The 16608-nt window shown below is 47.0% G+C and overlaps 1 pseudogene; it reads right to left on the bottom strand.

Annotated features, from left to right (window-relative positions):
• Positions 1-399: 399 nt before the first annotated feature.
• Positions 400-9731, bottom strand: LOC133914755 (acetate--CoA ligase CCL3-like; annotated as a pseudogene).
• Positions 9732-16608: the final 6877 nt, after the last annotated feature.

Genomic DNA, 16608 nt, shown 5'->3' with positions numbered 1-16608 from the left:
CTCTGCTCATGCAAGCGACGGCTGATTAACAAAAGGTCATCACTTCGAAAAATATTTTTTTTCATTTTAAAAAAATAACAACAGATCGAGATGCATACTAAACATTATCAATCAAGCATCAAGCAGTTAAGCAATACAGCGATAACAAGGCAAGCTACCCCTTTTCTCGTATTATTAACTTGGACTTCACATACTATTTTTTCTCTGAGTTATCAGAAATGATTATACGAAGAAAGGTTGGACAGGGACATTGTAAATTTGGCATATACACTATGCATTCTTTTCTAAAGGATACAACTGCATGCAGCATCCAAACATAGTCCTTGGTTTACGATGCGGCCATGCCATCATCAGTCACTTTCCCCATGTAAATGTATCTCATCATGATAACACGAGAGCTCACATCCTGCTCTTCTTTATGGGGTCGATCTCCTTGCCTTGGCCCTAAGCTCATGCTTTTTTATCTTCTCCATGGCCGTCTTTGGCAATGGCCCAAAAATCACCAACTTGGGCACCCAGTATCATGGCACCCTCTCGCGGTAGAACCTCATGATGTTGTCCGCCAACGACACCTCATCGAAGCCATCGGTGGCTCCATCCCTTAGCATCACGAACGCGCACGGTGACTCCCCTTACTGCTTGTCAGCCCTGGCGATGATCGAGACCTCGAGTACCGCCGGGTGCATGCACAACACCTTCTCCACCTCCAGGCTGTTGATGTTCTCCCCTCCAGAGATGATGATGTCCTTTATTCGGTCCTTCACCTCAATGTACTCATCGGGGTGCTTCACGCCGAGGTTGCCAGAGTGGTACCAGCCGCCCATGAACACCTTGGCATTGACCTTTGGGTTCTTGAGGTACCCCTTCATGACGGTGTTGCCGTGCAGGACAATCTCCCCGTATGACTTGCCGTCTGCCGGCATGGGGGACATGTTCTTCAGGTCCACGATGTCGGGGCCTTCCAGCGCAATCTACCAGATGCTTTGTCAGAAATGCAGGCAGGATCGCTCCTCCAAAGGTACGTCTTCCACTTGGGACTCCACGCACATGATTGACATGTCATAGGTCTCTGACAGGCCGTAGGTATGCGTGACGCGAGCTGGGACGGCATCGGGGTGGCTTTGGCGGCCATGACATTGACGATGTTGGGGCGACAGGAACATCTCGCTTGCGGGAGCATTGATGAGATTGTTGACGATGACCAGTGCAGCACAAAAGTGTGTCACTTTTTGCTTCACAATGCCGGAGTATATAGCCCTCGTTTTCACCTGGAACGTGCAACATGGTGTTGGGAACTAGCGTCGTCGATAGAGTGGTGGGCCTTCGGACCTTGGAGGAATCTGAAAGCTAGAGGGAAACGTACACAAAGTGGAGAAGTCTTTGTTGGAATCAGTGTCACCGGTTATGTTAGTTATATTTACACCCTATTTATAGGCTGTACTCAACCATTTCTATTAAAATTTATGAAATTACCCCTCCAAATGCCACATGCTCGGCATATTTGAGGGTATTACGGTACTATCCTAAGTACATTTAAATTATTTATGATCTTACTCTTCATGGTCTTTGGTCGCTACTAATGGTCCTCCCTTTGACCATGCCTTCACCCTTTGCTCTGTCTTCGTGCTGGACTTGGGTCACCCTTCTTTTGGACCCTCGAAGGTCTCTGCTCGGCCGCACCTTTGGAGTCCCTTCAATCGACTCCCACACAGCGTCGAGCAAAGCCCTTCAGCTGAGCTTTGAAGGCCTAACAAAGGCTTCGCTCATCCTAGCTGTTGGAACCATTCCTTTGACTTGTTGAAGGGTTCCTGCAACACGATAGATCCACGGTAATTGTAAGTCTTGTTAGTTTGCGACATCCACGGAGGTCTTCGACCTAATGTCCAAAAAGGTCTGTGAGACCATTCCCCAACAACAACAACCCACAGGAAAGGTTCCTCCTCGATGGATCAAGCCCATGAATTAGATGGTATCACCGAACGTCGTCCCCTTTGGCCCGTCAAATGCCTCTTGCTATATGAGTTATATTTTGCTAATCAGCCCCCTTACTTACCCTAAGGGTCTAACTTTTCTATAAGTGACGGTTTTATTCTCACAAGACGGTTTGAATTTCGAAACGTTGGTTACTATTTGTTTGTCTTAACTGTCATTAATACGATGGCTCGATTTCCAACGTGTGCCTTCTCAACTGCTCTTGAGTTGGTGTTTTGACTAGTATATATAGACTACCCCCGCGGTTCATTTGTTTTTACCAAGCCACTGCGTTCAAGCCTACATGCTCATCTCTCTATTCTCTGCACAAAGCTATTTGCCATCCTTCGCACTTCAGACTAAAGCCAAGGTAGGTTGATTCGATGGCTCCAAAAAGCAAATCCAGTAAGTCGATGATCTATTGGATCGGGCGATCGAAGGTCGACAAAGGAGTCCTAGCCAGTATGAAGAAAGAATGTCTGATAAGTGATATTTCGAAGGTCAGACTTCCCAAGGACCAAGAGACTCCAATGCTGGAAGATGACGAAGCCCTTGTCTTCGTGGATTACTTTTGCGCTGGACTTTGCCTACCCTGTGATGAGATGGTGGTGAAGGTCCTCAAGGTGATTGAGATCTTTCTCCATTAGCTAACGTCGAACACCATTGTTTGGCTTAGCCTTTTCACCTGAGCGACAAGGTCAGAAGAAGCGAAGGCCTCAAACAGAGCTTTCATTGCCGCCCACTAGTTCCATCACTAGCCGAAGCCAGTTTTTATGGATGACATTCAGAGCGAAGCCCACTCGGCTACGTGAACTTCTCTTATCGAGTAGGGTTTGTTACACCTACCGTGTCCTACAAAAACAAATGACCGGAGGACTGGACACAGTGGTGATTCTACCATAAGGTAGATAAGAGGGACTATCTTATGTCTAAATGCCAAGATTACAAAGGTAATCGCGCCCTAGACGTGTAGCTGAAGACCTCCCAACGGGCAGCGTTTGAAGCCTTTACGAGGTGTGTGAAGCACTTGAGCACTCGCGAGCTCATCAAAGAGTTCCTTATTGTAGGGGTCTGGCCGCTGAGCGAAGGGTGGACCATTCCATCCTTCGGACCGAAGGGGTCAGAGGGACTTTGCTGGCCCCAGTTTGATTTCTGGGGAAAACCTAGTATCTTTCTTGGCCCAACTCCCATTAACCTTTGGTCTTCTACTATTTTCTTAAGTTTTTTGTACTTTGCAACAGCTGTGATGGTCGTCGAGGTGGAGGCCGAAGTCCGGCTTCTTCTAGGGAAACTCACCTTAGCTGAGGGCCAAGCTTGTACCGAACAGGCCCTCAGCCACCGACTCAACTGAATATTTGAGCTAAGGGGGCTCGCCTATGGAGATAGACCAAAGTTATATGGGTCCTTGGCGGGTCATGCTGAAAAGGGTCACCCTTCGAAAATCGGCACTGACGAGACCTTCACCACCTAAGCCCAGAGGAAGAGGAAGGGTGGAGACCTCCACTGCTAAGAAAAAGAAGGCAATTGCCTTGAAGAAAAGACCTCTCCAACTGGCCTTTAGCGATTCTGGGGGTGATGATGACCTCGGGGGCCCTGAAGCCATTCAAGTGGTGCCACTTCGACAATTGCCTTCGAAGGACACATCAGATGTGCCCGTCCCATCGCAAAAATGCTCTACAACTTCTACATGAATTAACTTGGCCCTCTCATGATTGATAGCGACGACGACGATAACGAGCTGCTGGACTAGCGAGTTGTTGCTAAAAAAGTGAAGGAGGAGAGGGAGACCGAGTTTGGGCTCGATGAGATGGTCAAAGGGGTAGAAAATACCGAAGAAGCTGGTGAGGAGTCGAACAGCTCATCCTCCAACTCGGAACCCAGCTCCTCCAAAAGTCATAGAGCTTTGGAGACCAGGGAGGAGGGGAACGCTTCGCCACCGCCAACCCATTACGGTGGCAAAGACCTTATGTCAACGGATGCCTCACGCAATGCTAGAGTTATTAAGGCCCAAGAACTGGGGCTGAGTTCGTTTGAACCGACGATTGGAGAGGTGAAGGACGCGAAGAACATCTTCGATAGCTTCATCCTCCCCAAACTTGAGATACAACAAGTGCATAAACCTGCTTCTGAACTCGTGAAAATCAACACCTAGTCAAAGCGTTACATGAGGCAAGGCAACTTGCTCAGGATGCGGTTCAAAGACGCGTTGAAGTTTTGGAGCCAAAGGTGCTGAGGGCTACTAAGATTATTGGCAAAACTCTTCAAGAACTAGGTGCTTCTGCCTCAACTCCAGCTTTCGACCACGGCGATCTCGATGGCCTTCTTGGTTGGACCACGAAATCGTCCGAAGCCCTTCGGCAAGCAGCTCACTTATATGGAAATTTTTGCACCATGATTTATGGCTAAAGTCTTATACAATCTTTGGAGATGACATGCTCTAACCACCACAAGGCACTCTAGAGCCCTTCATTCCGCTACCCACTGGACATGTCGACCGGGGCAGTGTCAAAGGCATCGAAGGCCACTGCCAAAGCTTTCACTAGCAACTAGTTGTGCCAACGCGGATGTGACCTCACCCTTCGAGAGGTGGAGAACAACCGATGAAGGGTAAGTACCTTTTTATTCTTGATGCATTAGCATGTTTTTTATTTTCTCACTTATTTCAGTCTGGCTTTTGTTGTAGGCTACCGTGAAGACCATGGATGCTTCAGCCACTACAAGAACCTCTGTCCCACCTACTTTGCCGCCCACCCCTTTGCAAAGATCTACTGAAGCATCTAATCAACCATCAAACAGTTAAGCAATACAATGACAACAAGGAAAGCTAGCCCCTTTTCTCGCATTATTAGCTTGGACTCCACATACTGTTTTTTTCTGTGAGTTATCGGAAATGATTATACGAAGAAAGATTGGACAGGGACAGTGCAAATTTGGCATATACAGTATGCATTCTTTTATAAAGGATACAACTGCATGCAACGTCGAAACATAGTCCTTGACTTCTTGTTTACGATGCGGCCATGGCATCATTAGTCATTTCCCCCATACAAATGTATCTCATCACGATAACACAAGAGCTCACATCCTGCTCTTCTTCATCGGGCTGAGCTCCTTGCCTTGGTCCTGAGCTCATGCTTCTTGATCTTCCCCGTGACCGTCTTCGGCAATGGCCTAAAGATCACCAACTTGGGCACCCAGTATCCTGACATCCTCTTGCGGTAGAACATCATGATGTCATCCGCCAGCGACGCCTCATCGGAGCCATCAGCAACTATGTTCCTTAGTGTCATGAATGCGCACGGTGACTCCCCCCACTGCTCGTCGGCCCTGGTCACGATCGAGACCTTGAGCACTGCCGGGTGCGTGCACAACACCTTCTCCACCTTCAAACTATTGATGTTCTCCCCTCCAAAGATGATGATGTCCTTCATCTGGTCCTTCACCTCAATGTACCCATCGCGGTGCTTCACGCTGAGGTCGCCTGTGTGGTACCAGCCGCCCATGAACGCCTCAACATTGGCCTTGGGGTTCTTGAGGTGCCCCTTAATGACGGTGTTGCCGCACAGGATGATCTCCCCATAGGACTTGTCGTCCGTCGGCATGAGGGACATAGTCTTCGGGTCCACAACATCGAGGCCTTCCAGCGCGATGTATTGGATGCCCTATTATTGAAGGATGAACTCCTCAAGCGGGGATCCAGAGGGACCCCCTTTGAGATTCAGCCGGGGGGATGATTCTGAATCTACCTCGTACGTGAATTAATGAGAGTAAATGAGATGCAGGCGGGATGGATGATCGGATGCTAGAGGAAATAAATGCTCAGGGGATTTTAGACAGGTTCGGGCCGCACGAAGCGTAATACCCTACTCCTGTGTGTATGCTATAAACGCTCTGGGAATGCCTCTCTGAGGATCTCTTGTGTTACAAGGATTTCTGTCTAAGTCTAGAGCTTCGCGTATCCTGTCTTCGTTAGCTTGTCCACGTCTGTTGAACTTCTTGAACTTGTCTTCTATCACTTCACTTGAACCCTCTTCTTCTCCGGGGTGCCCACCCCTTCTTATATCCCGTCGGGGTGGCCTGGCATGCCCAGAAAGGAGGGCGCGAGTCTCAAGGCACCATAAATGGAAAGCAACCATCATGGGCTGCAGCTTGATGTTACGAGGGGTTGAAAATACGTCCCCGTCCGGTCCTGTCGTCATCATGCCACTTTTCAACGAGTGCAGCAGGGGGCCCACCAGGTAGCCACCGAGCAGCCCCGCGTGCCTGCCCGGTCAAAGCAGGCCTAACACAGCAGGACGACAGGCGATATGACTCAAGCCCAGCGACGATATCCCAAGGCATGTCGGATGACGCGCGATGGGACCCGCCGCATTAAATGTCCCCACGCCTCTCTGCTAGGCAGTGGCAAGGACTGACAGCAGGCGTGGGAGGAGTGGTTGGAAGTGACAGGCCACGCTCCCTCTTAAATGCAGTATTGGGCCTCTCACCAGTTGACACCTCACCGCTGAGCCCTTGTGGGGTCCACCGGCAAGGGGCTTCTCAGGTCCTCGGGGAACTCTGGGTGCTCGGGGACTACTGTTCATAGCCCCGAGCACCCTCTCCTGGATATGCCTTTTCTCGGTCCTCAGGGAACTCGGGTACTCGGGGACCACTGTTCATTGCCCTGAGCGCCCTCTCCCGGAACTGGGTCTTCTCGGGTCCTCGGGGAACTCGAGTACTCGAGGACCACTGTTCATGGCCCCGAGCGCCCTCTCCTAGAACTTGTACTTCTCGGGTCCTTGGGGAACTCAGGTACTCAGGGACCACTGTTCATGACCCCGAGCGCCCTCTCCCGAAACTTGGTCTTCTCGGACCTCGGGGAGATAGTCCCCGAGGGAAGGCGCCACGTGGCATTCTGTTGTACTGGCCTCGGGACTCGGGGACTCCTGGTTCCCATGTCATCGACACCTGTCAACAGTGCAGGTGGGACCACTCGTCCAGCAGCAAGTCATCCCACTTGAGCCTTCACACGCATGGTCGCTAGGTCATAGGTCTCTAATAGGCTGTAGGTGTGCATGACGCGAAGGCCGCGGATGGACAACTTGGCGAGCAGGGACGACATCGGGGTGGCTCTAGCGATTGTGACATTGATGACATGGGGGCAGCAGGAACGCTCGCTTGCTAGAGCATTGCCGAGGTTGTTGAGGACGATCAGTGCAGCACAGAAGTGTGTCACTTTTTTGCTTCATAATGCTGGAGTATATAGCCCTTGTTTTCACCTACAACGTGCAACATGGTGTTGGGAACTAGCTTTGCTGATAGAGTGGTGGGCCTTCGGACCCTAGAGAAATTCGAAGGCTAGAGGCAAACGTACACAAAGTGGAGAAGTCTTTGTTAGAATTAATATCACCCGTCATGTCAGTTATAGTTACACCCTATTTATAGATCGTACTCAATCATTCATGTTACAGTTTACGAGATTACCCCTCCAAATGCCACATGCTCGGCATATTTGAGGGTATTATGGCACTTTCCTAAGTACATCTAGGTTATTTACGATCTTGTTCTTCATGGTCTTCTGCAGCTACCAATGATCCTCCCTTCGACCATGCCTTCGCCCTTTGCTCCGTCTTCGTGCAGAACCCAGGTCATCATTCGCTTGGACCTCTAAAGGTCTCCACTCAGCCGCACCTTCGGCGTCCCTTCGGGCGACTCCCTCATGGCGTCGAGCAAAGCCCTTTGGCTAAGCTCTGAAGGCCCAACGAAGGCTTCGCTCGTCCTGGCTATCGGAACCGTTCCTTCGGCACGGGGAGTACGAAGGGTTCCTACAACATAACAGATCCACGGTAACTTTAAATATGGTTAGTTTGAGGCATCCGCGGAGGTCTTCGACCTGATGTCCGAAGGAGCCTATGAGACCATTCCCCAACACATGTTTTAGAAATCAGAATTGGCAGAACTCATAGACATTGCATTGCTATTTTTCTTGTTCTTTCACCGAAAAAGTTGAGTATATGTTATTTGATTCCTAGATGGGTAGAGTGCACTCTGCATAATTTGAGAAGACATTTGGGACCAAAAATGTATTCCAGGACATATGGTTAACAAACCTGGCGAAGACATGCTTGTTCCACAAAACTCAGCCAGCGCCCAAGGTATAACACCAACCATTACAGTGGAACGTGGGCAAAGTCCACAAGTAAACAGCCCCTTCAGGCATCCCCCACACCATAGCGACACTGAGAGCCATTAGATAAGCGCCGCGGTGATGCTACACGACGCCTTTCGGGCTGGAAGTAGTTCCGGAAGTGTAGCCTAGGGCGATGCTCTGCCATTCATCCTTCAGTGGCTTCGACTTGAACCCCAGATCACCAGTTTTCAAGAATTCCTCATACTCAATAACTCCCTTTCCTAGAGCATATCGTAGAGACTTTGGATCACAAGTTGGATCACCAATAACTATCAGGATCGGAGGCCTGAAAGTCGATTTCTTCTCTGCAATGCACTTCAGGGATTCTTCAGCTAGGGTGAAGAATTCTTGGTCCACCATCACAACTTCTGCAACGGAATGGTCAAAGGAGGAACGCAATTGTTTCAGAATTTAACCGAATATTGACGCAGTTCACAACAGCTCCGGACATCGGAACACCAAAATGAGCTTCATATACTGCTGGGACATTCGGAGCTATTACAGCAACCTAAGGACACCAAAACAAATCAATTGATTACAATTCAAGCAAAAAATGTTTTAAGATAATCCAAAAATGTTTCCTTTTTAAAAAAGTCACTGAAATACTATAAGCACCCTAGGAACCACAATATTTATTTAGTAGCTAAATGGGTCAGCCAGTTAAAATGTGAAAATTGTATCTCAATGATTTTGCTGCAAGTATGCAATGACCACATTCGATGAACAAATATTCATTGGAAACGAAATACATAAATCATCATTCGACAAGTTTTTTTATTGCTGCACGGCTAGATGAGTCTTACCTCGTGCTTTCAACAGACTGATACAGAGAGTACAGAGTCATGGTCTCACGGACAAAGACAAGGATGATACGATCTTATCTTTTTTAGGGCAATAAACGTATCTTATTTTGACCAGAATCAGTAACCTGCCGTGTTTCGTTTTGATGAGCACAGCTACTAAACTAGTATCGGTTACAAGCATCTTCTAAAAGCAACGGGAGTAGTTTCCTAAATATGCGACCTTCTGAGGCCACATGCCCCACTGATTTGGACAGAACAATTCCACAGCATCTTAAGTAGGCAAACAATCTAGCTGGAGTGGTTAATCCTACTTAATGAGACATAGTATCATACTATCACTGGACTGCAGAGTTCTCCAAACCATGTTTCCATTTCATTCGAAAACAAAGGGTAACCACTTATCGCCTGTCAGTCTGTGCAAGACCAAGGAGATTAAACACAACCTGATCATAGCACAAGGGTGACATGCAACATGCCTGAATTGACTGCAGAATACAGCAAACAGAGAACCACAACAGGAACCAATGATTTTTTTCCTTGAAAAAAAAAAGGCAATGGTTTTTTTAACAAACTCGGAGTAAATAAACATGGGGTAACTACATAATTTTGTTAGAGTTTTCGATAAGACCACACGGGCTCTGAAGCTTACTCTTGTCGATCCACTGCAAACGTCGTCGGTGCTCCTGCTAGGTCGAGTGGGGTCCACGCAAAGTCATCCAGAAGGTCTGATGTGCAACACCGTCCACCGGGACCGATATCCACACGGCCACCTGGACCACACCCTCCATGCCCGGACACAATAGGTACACATTTTTCATACACATGACGGTTAGGGATATTCCTTTGTTATTGATGTATTAATTTCAAGCAAATACTAGGTGCACCTACATACGTCTCAACGCTGCCACCTAGACCATACCTAGTACCAACACCCTCACCACGTGCATGCCTCTCAGGTAATGGGTGACAATAAATTATCGTATTCAATATATTCAATAGTATATCTAATATATTACGCAGGTTACTACGGTGATGAAGTCGGGCCGTCTTCATCTGCACCTCGGCCGTTCGCACATCCACCGTTCGAAACTCCACCGTTCGCACCCTACTACAGCACTCACGTCTGACCATCTACTGCTGCACCTGCATACCATACATATACAACATTGCATTTTATACAAATACTTTCATTTGCACATTTAATGTATCTAATAAATTCATCTGTTCATAGGCCCCTCAAGTGGGTACACCTGGACGACAGCGGAACCTTCACAATAGTCATACCAGAGTCAGGAGGATGAGCCTGGGCCAGACCCCTCGTTCGACCTCGTGAGGGACTTCTTCGGGGCCACACTGGACTACGACATCACGCGCAGTCCCAACTACACAGTGCTCCACTTCAGACGCATTACACCCAGGAGGAGGCCTCGACACCTTTGATCCCTACTAGACCTACCAGGCAAGTTGGTCCATCGGACGCCTTGACCTACTCTAGGGGTCACGTGAGGGTGAACCAGCGGCAGCGGTTCCGGGACCATGATGGTAGGAACGGCTGACGGCAGCGGGGGAGACAGCAGTAGGATTGTACATTTGCTTTTGTAATTTATATGTTTGTTTCATGATGCATCTTCGATTCGCGAACTAGTCTTACATATTCGAACGTGTCTTTCTATGGTATACTTACCATGTCATAACTGCATTTCTTAATCAATGTGACCGCACGCTAGTTGTATTTCTTAATCCAACGTGACCACACGCTACTTTCTATCGTCCTCGACTTTGTATGAACCGTTCACGACAGAGCTAGAAAAGCATTTGTTACAAAGCTACTTATACACAAAGTGACCACACGACATCCCAGTCGGGAGTCTGGCTTTAGACACGAAGTGGCCACACAACTCAGAGTTAACCATGAAATGACAACACCTATGTCCCGACGAAAGTTGTAGACACAAAGTGACCACACGACTTAGCTTTAACCATAAAATGAGAACACCTCTATCCTGATATAATCTGTAGACACTAAGTGACCACACGACTCAACTTTAACCATGAAATGACAACACCTCTGTTCTGACGCAGGCTGTAGACAAGAAGTGACCACACGGGAGAGCTTTAACCATAAATTAAATGACAACGTATCTATCTTGACACAGGGAATCTCTGTCCAGCATCAATGCCATAACTTTTTCATTCTTTAACAAAGAATTCAATGCTCCAGCCCCCCACCAAGCCCATGCATTCAGTCCATGCACCAGCCCCCAGGCACCATAAATAACCCCACTATCATCCATGAATAGACCACTCATTCCTCAGCTCTCTCAACTACAATATATTCATTAGCTCCACCAAGCCCATCCAAGAAATATTGGAGGATTTTCATCCCCTAGGGGGTCGAACCACCGATGTGCTTCTGTGGCAACCTTTGTAGGCTTTGCGGGTCCCAAGACATCTCCTACACCTATGGCCTACGCTTCTTCATGTGTGCCAACTACCAATACGACAAGCCTCAACATGGACCATATGAGTACCCACCAGTATAGCGGTATAGATCAGTCATGTGGCACTTTTCACATCTTGTTCCCGATTTCACGCAGTGGATACTAATCTCATATCTTGTTTTATTTGTCTTGTCTCCTCCACCTATCTGTGATTTCATTGAATGGCTCGACATGGAGCAAAATAAAAACCAAAAGCGGTGGGTCGACATGAGCATGCGGTGGAGGAGAGAAGCGTACGCACGCCGGGAGTATGAGCAACAGCAGGAGGAACATGATTGAAGCGGCAGAAAGAGGAGCGCATGAGGAAGACAGCACAGGACCATACTGCGGCTCAAGCCCGCGAAGCTAAGAGGGCAAGGAAGCGGGAGAGGGCACGTCGCGCTAAGGCAGCTGGCCCCGATGCCCTGAAAAGGAAAAATATCTTAGATGCATTTAGTAGAGAGCATCCAATGTAACTCGCCATATTTTCACTCCCGACATATTAGGATTAGCAGTGGCACGCTATTAGGTTGGTCTTTAGGCATACCGTATATGCCACCATTTGTTGTCATCGTATCTTTATGGTTAGGGTCCCATGTAATGTTTGTCACCGTATGTCTCATGTAATGTTTGTCACCGTATGTAACCTTCATACCGGGTAATATACTAAGAGTGCTTCTCATCTATAATTGTTCAAAAAATTAGATTTTGTATCCTCCCAACAATACATCACTAAAAATTTACTCATACAATTTTGCATCAAATACATAAACAAATATCGACAAATTTACATCAATCCAAAATTTCCAAAAAATAACTACTCCGTGATACCGTTTTGGCCACTTTTTGAACGTTTCGATCCAAAATTTCCAAAATATAAACAACTAATAATTTTCATCGAATGCATGTACACTATTTTTTAATTAACATATACAAAAGTTAAATTAAAAAATAAATTTCCCCACCGCCCGTTGGGAGGACGGCTAGAGGCTACCATTGGGAGGGCAGGGGCTACCAACCCTCTCATAGGACGGTAAGGGGCTACCCGCCCTCTCATTAGGCGGTAAGGGGGCGACCAAGGGGGCAGGCCCTACCCGTCCTCTCAGAGAACGATAAGGCCCCACCCGCCCTTTGAGAGGGTGATAAAGGGTGGCAGTGACACCGTGACATCCTTACCGCTCTCTGAAAGGGCTGCGGTAGATGCATATTTATGCAAATCTTGCCATCAAAATATATTTATTTAAATATTTAATATAAAAAATAAAAAAACTCCATAAATAGACCCATATGGCCCAACGATACCAGGCCTAATCAACCGAATATTGTGTTCCTTTGCTCTCAACTTTTGAAACACCATCCAAATAGTAAAAAAAATCACAAAAAATGTTTTTTAATTTTGTGTTTATGTGAAACTTGCAAACAAGGGCCAAATTTTGTAATATTAATAAAAGATAAATATATTTCCAAAAAAAATCCGCTGTCAGCTGTCAGAAATGGATTTCTAGCCCGTGGAGGCCTGCTAGGCGCTAGCCCGGGACGTGTTCGTCCAGCCTCGCCAGTCACACCGCATGGCACTGGCACCAACCGCTTAGCCTTAGATTTTAACTCCTGGAAGGAGCACGGCGGAAATAGTATTCTAACCGTAACAAAATCCAACGCGAAATTTTGACTCCGTTTCTTCGAAGTCCTTGGCACCTTGTTCAGTCGTCGTAAAACCGTTTCTAGAAGATTTCAAGAGGGTATTTGAATATTCTTTTACTAATCTACTTAAATTTCACATAAAAAGTACTTTATTTTTTCGAGAACGCAAAAGCACTCAAATTCTGCGTCTGTCTCTTTCTGAATGCACACATGTTGCTCCGTTCGTAATCGCTGCACAGTCGGGGTAGATGCATGAGACTTAGATCATCCCAACCATACTCTCTTCCTGATTTTCTTTCCCGTTATTATTCTTTTTATTTTCTCTCATCTCCAACAGTTTCGATTCGAGGAGAATCGCGAAGGGAAAGAAAAGAGAATCCTGTCTTGGAGGGAATGACTATAGGAATCCTTTCGTGATGAGAATCGTGAAGGGAAACCGTTGGAGCGCTGAAGGGAGCGAAAATCCCTTCACGACGGGAATCTAAGTCGTGAAGGGAATTGGTTAGCCTTAGTCTTACATTCAGGCGCAAGCAAACCTTCTCCTGAAGCAACTGACGTGCGTGGCTGAATTAAGGCGCAAGTAAACTTAACATCTCCCTATTCATCAAAAAAAGTCTGAATCAATTTAGTTCCATTTAGGATTAGACAACCGAATGCAGAAGTTTCAAGAATAGGCAAAATGAAAACGAACAATGTCAGTGTCAGCAGTACTGTACCGGAGACGGCAACAAGCGAGGAGCAAGAAAGGCATTCTCCAGTGGGCCTTCACAGGAGCACAAGGCTTAGCCGTCCTACCATGATGACGAGCGGGCCCGAGTGGCTCTGTAATAGCGTGGTGGGTTCAGCCCGTGAGTGAGGCAGGAGAGATTGAGCGCTGGCCCGTTATAACCAGCGGCGATGAGCGGTAACAGGCAGGAAATGACTTATCCCTGAACCTGAACTTCTTCTTCCTCCTCACGGCAACGGCGATCTCCGCTGGCCGGAGAACAATCTATCCGGCTACCCACCTATATCTCTGCTTCCTCTGTCCTACCTATCCCATGTGCTAACAATCTGGTATCAAATACACCGATCCTGACGTACTGGAGACCCATGATCATTTCACCCGGTTCCAGCGAAAGCTTGGCGCCATGGACCTGAGCTTGCAGATCTTGCTGGATGAGATGAAGAACCTCAAGAAAACCGTCGAGACGCAAGTCGCGGAGGCCGATCTGAAGCATGAGGAGCGGTTCAAGCAATTGGACGAACATCTGAGCACCATAAGTCTTTGGAAGCCACAGTTCGACGCATGGAAGCCGCAGATCGACGCCACAGTGGGTGATTTGAAGCTGGAGGTCGCGGTGTTACACAAACACATCGATCAGGTGCTGCTCGAGCATGACTCTCCTTCACCGAGTCTGCTCGTCACCTCAGAGATGGCCGCGACTGCTTCACCTGCCGAGCAAACAGTCGTCGGCCTCGCTGGGCACCACAGTGACACACATCACCGGGAGCATGGGTTTGGGTGTGTCACCACTCTCTCTCATCTCTCGGTCAAGGGTACGCATGATTCCCTTCTTCATAAGCATGGTGGCGATGAATTGCATTCGGGCCTTCGCATGGGTAGTCATTCTTCGCATGTTCCGCCGATCACCTCACCATATCATCATAGCAAGATTCCCAAGATCCATTTCCCCCAATTTGACGGTAGCCATCCTAAGTTGTGGACATCTCGCTGTGAGGACTATTTTGAGCTTTACTCTGCCGATCCTTCAATTTGGATCAAAGTTGCTTCAATGTACTTTTCGGGTGCGGCTGCGAGGTGGCTCCAAGCACTGGAGCGCCGCATCCGGCATGTCTCTTGGAATGAATTTTGTGAGATGTTGCTTGAGAGATTTGGTAGAGATCAGCATGATATTCTTATTAGGCAACTCTTTCACATCAAGCAAGTAGGGTCAGTTTCCGAGTACATAGAGCAGTTTTTCGAATTGGTGGATTAATTAAATGCTTATGAATCGGTCACTGATCCACGCTATTATACCATGCGTTTCATTGATGGCCTTAAGGATGAAATCAAGTTAGTTGTATTAGTTTAGCGCCCCCAAGATCTAGATACTGCTTGTGTGCTTGCTTCGTTGCAGGAGATGTTGGAATCATCTCGTCAGAAGGGGTACAAGAAGTCTGAATATTATTCAGCAAGACCAAGCTCCAAGGGTGCTTATCCCTTACCACTACCTCCCTCTTCAAGTCAAGTGATAACCAAATTAGTGGGCCACACTGAGGATAGAAGAGGCATTGAGGTAGCAACATTTTCTTCAGTGGAAGAAAAGATGTCCACTCTGCGTGCATACCGCAAGGCTAAAGGTCTTTGTCACAGATGTGGAGAAAAATGGAACAGGGAGCATTGTTGTTCTCCAACTGTGCAGTTGCATGTATTGCAGGAACTTTGGGAATTATTATCAGATGAAGAGGACAATATCTCTGAGAAACAACCATCCTCACCACTAGAAGCTCAACTTTCCATGGATTTATCTAAAGCTGCGGTATCAGGTCAGGAAGCTCCTTGTACAATGAGACTTATGGGGTCTATACAACAATTTTCTTTATTGATTCTTGTTGATTCTGGTAGCTCACATTCATTTTTGAGTGCCAAGATAGCTTCAAATCTACAAGGTGTTTCAGTTGTCCCACAACCATTGAAAGTTAAGGTGGCTAATGGAGAAATTTTGACCTGTTCTGCTGAATTAGTTAAGACTAAGTGGTTTGTGCAGGAATACCAATTTCAGTCCACACTCAAAATTCTACCATTGCACAGTTATGATTTAACCTTGGGAATGGATTGGCTTGAAAATCATTCTCCTATGAAGGTGCATTGGTCTGACAAATGGATGTCCATTCCATACAAAGGCTCAACTATTCTATTACAAGAAATTTTATTTGTACTGCCTGAAGTAACTATGATTGAGTTTCTTCACATCACTGAGGAAGTACGCAACCAAGACAACTCATCAATACCCCCTTTAGTCCACCAATTACTTCAAGAGTTTGCTTCTGTATTTGCAGCACCTTCTGAACTTCCACCTCCTACATCATGTGATCATCGCATCCCTTTAATTCCAGGGGCAAGACCAATCAATATCCGACCATATCGATATTCTCCAGCTTTGAAGGATGAAATTGAACGCCAAGTTGCTAAAATGCTGCAAACTGGTATCATTCAACCGAGTTCAAGTGCCTTTTCTTCTCCTGTCTTGCTTGTCAAAAAGAAAGATGGTTCTTGGCGCTTTTTTGTTGATTATAGACACTTAAATGCATTGACAGTCAAAGGAAAATTTCCTTTACCTGTGATAGATGAATTCATGGATGAATTGGCATCAGCTAGTTGGTTTTCTAAACTAGACCTTAGAGCTGGTTATCATCAGATTAGGCTAGCACTTGGAGAAGAGCATAAAACTGCATTTCAGACCCATTCCGGGCATTTTGAGTTTAGGGTCGTGTCATTTGGGTTTACTGGTGCTCCTAAGACATTCCAAGGTGCAATGAACAAAACCTTACAGCCTCTGTT

The sequence above is a fragment of the Phragmites australis genome, chromosome 4 (assembly GCF_958298935.1).
Source record: "Phragmites australis chromosome 4, lpPhrAust1.1, whole genome shotgun sequence".
Taxonomy (NCBI): Eukaryota; Viridiplantae; Streptophyta; class Magnoliopsida; order Poales; family Poaceae; genus Phragmites; species Phragmites australis.
The sequence above is the reverse complement of the archived record's forward strand: the minus strand, read 5'-3'. Positions and strand labels throughout refer to the sequence as shown.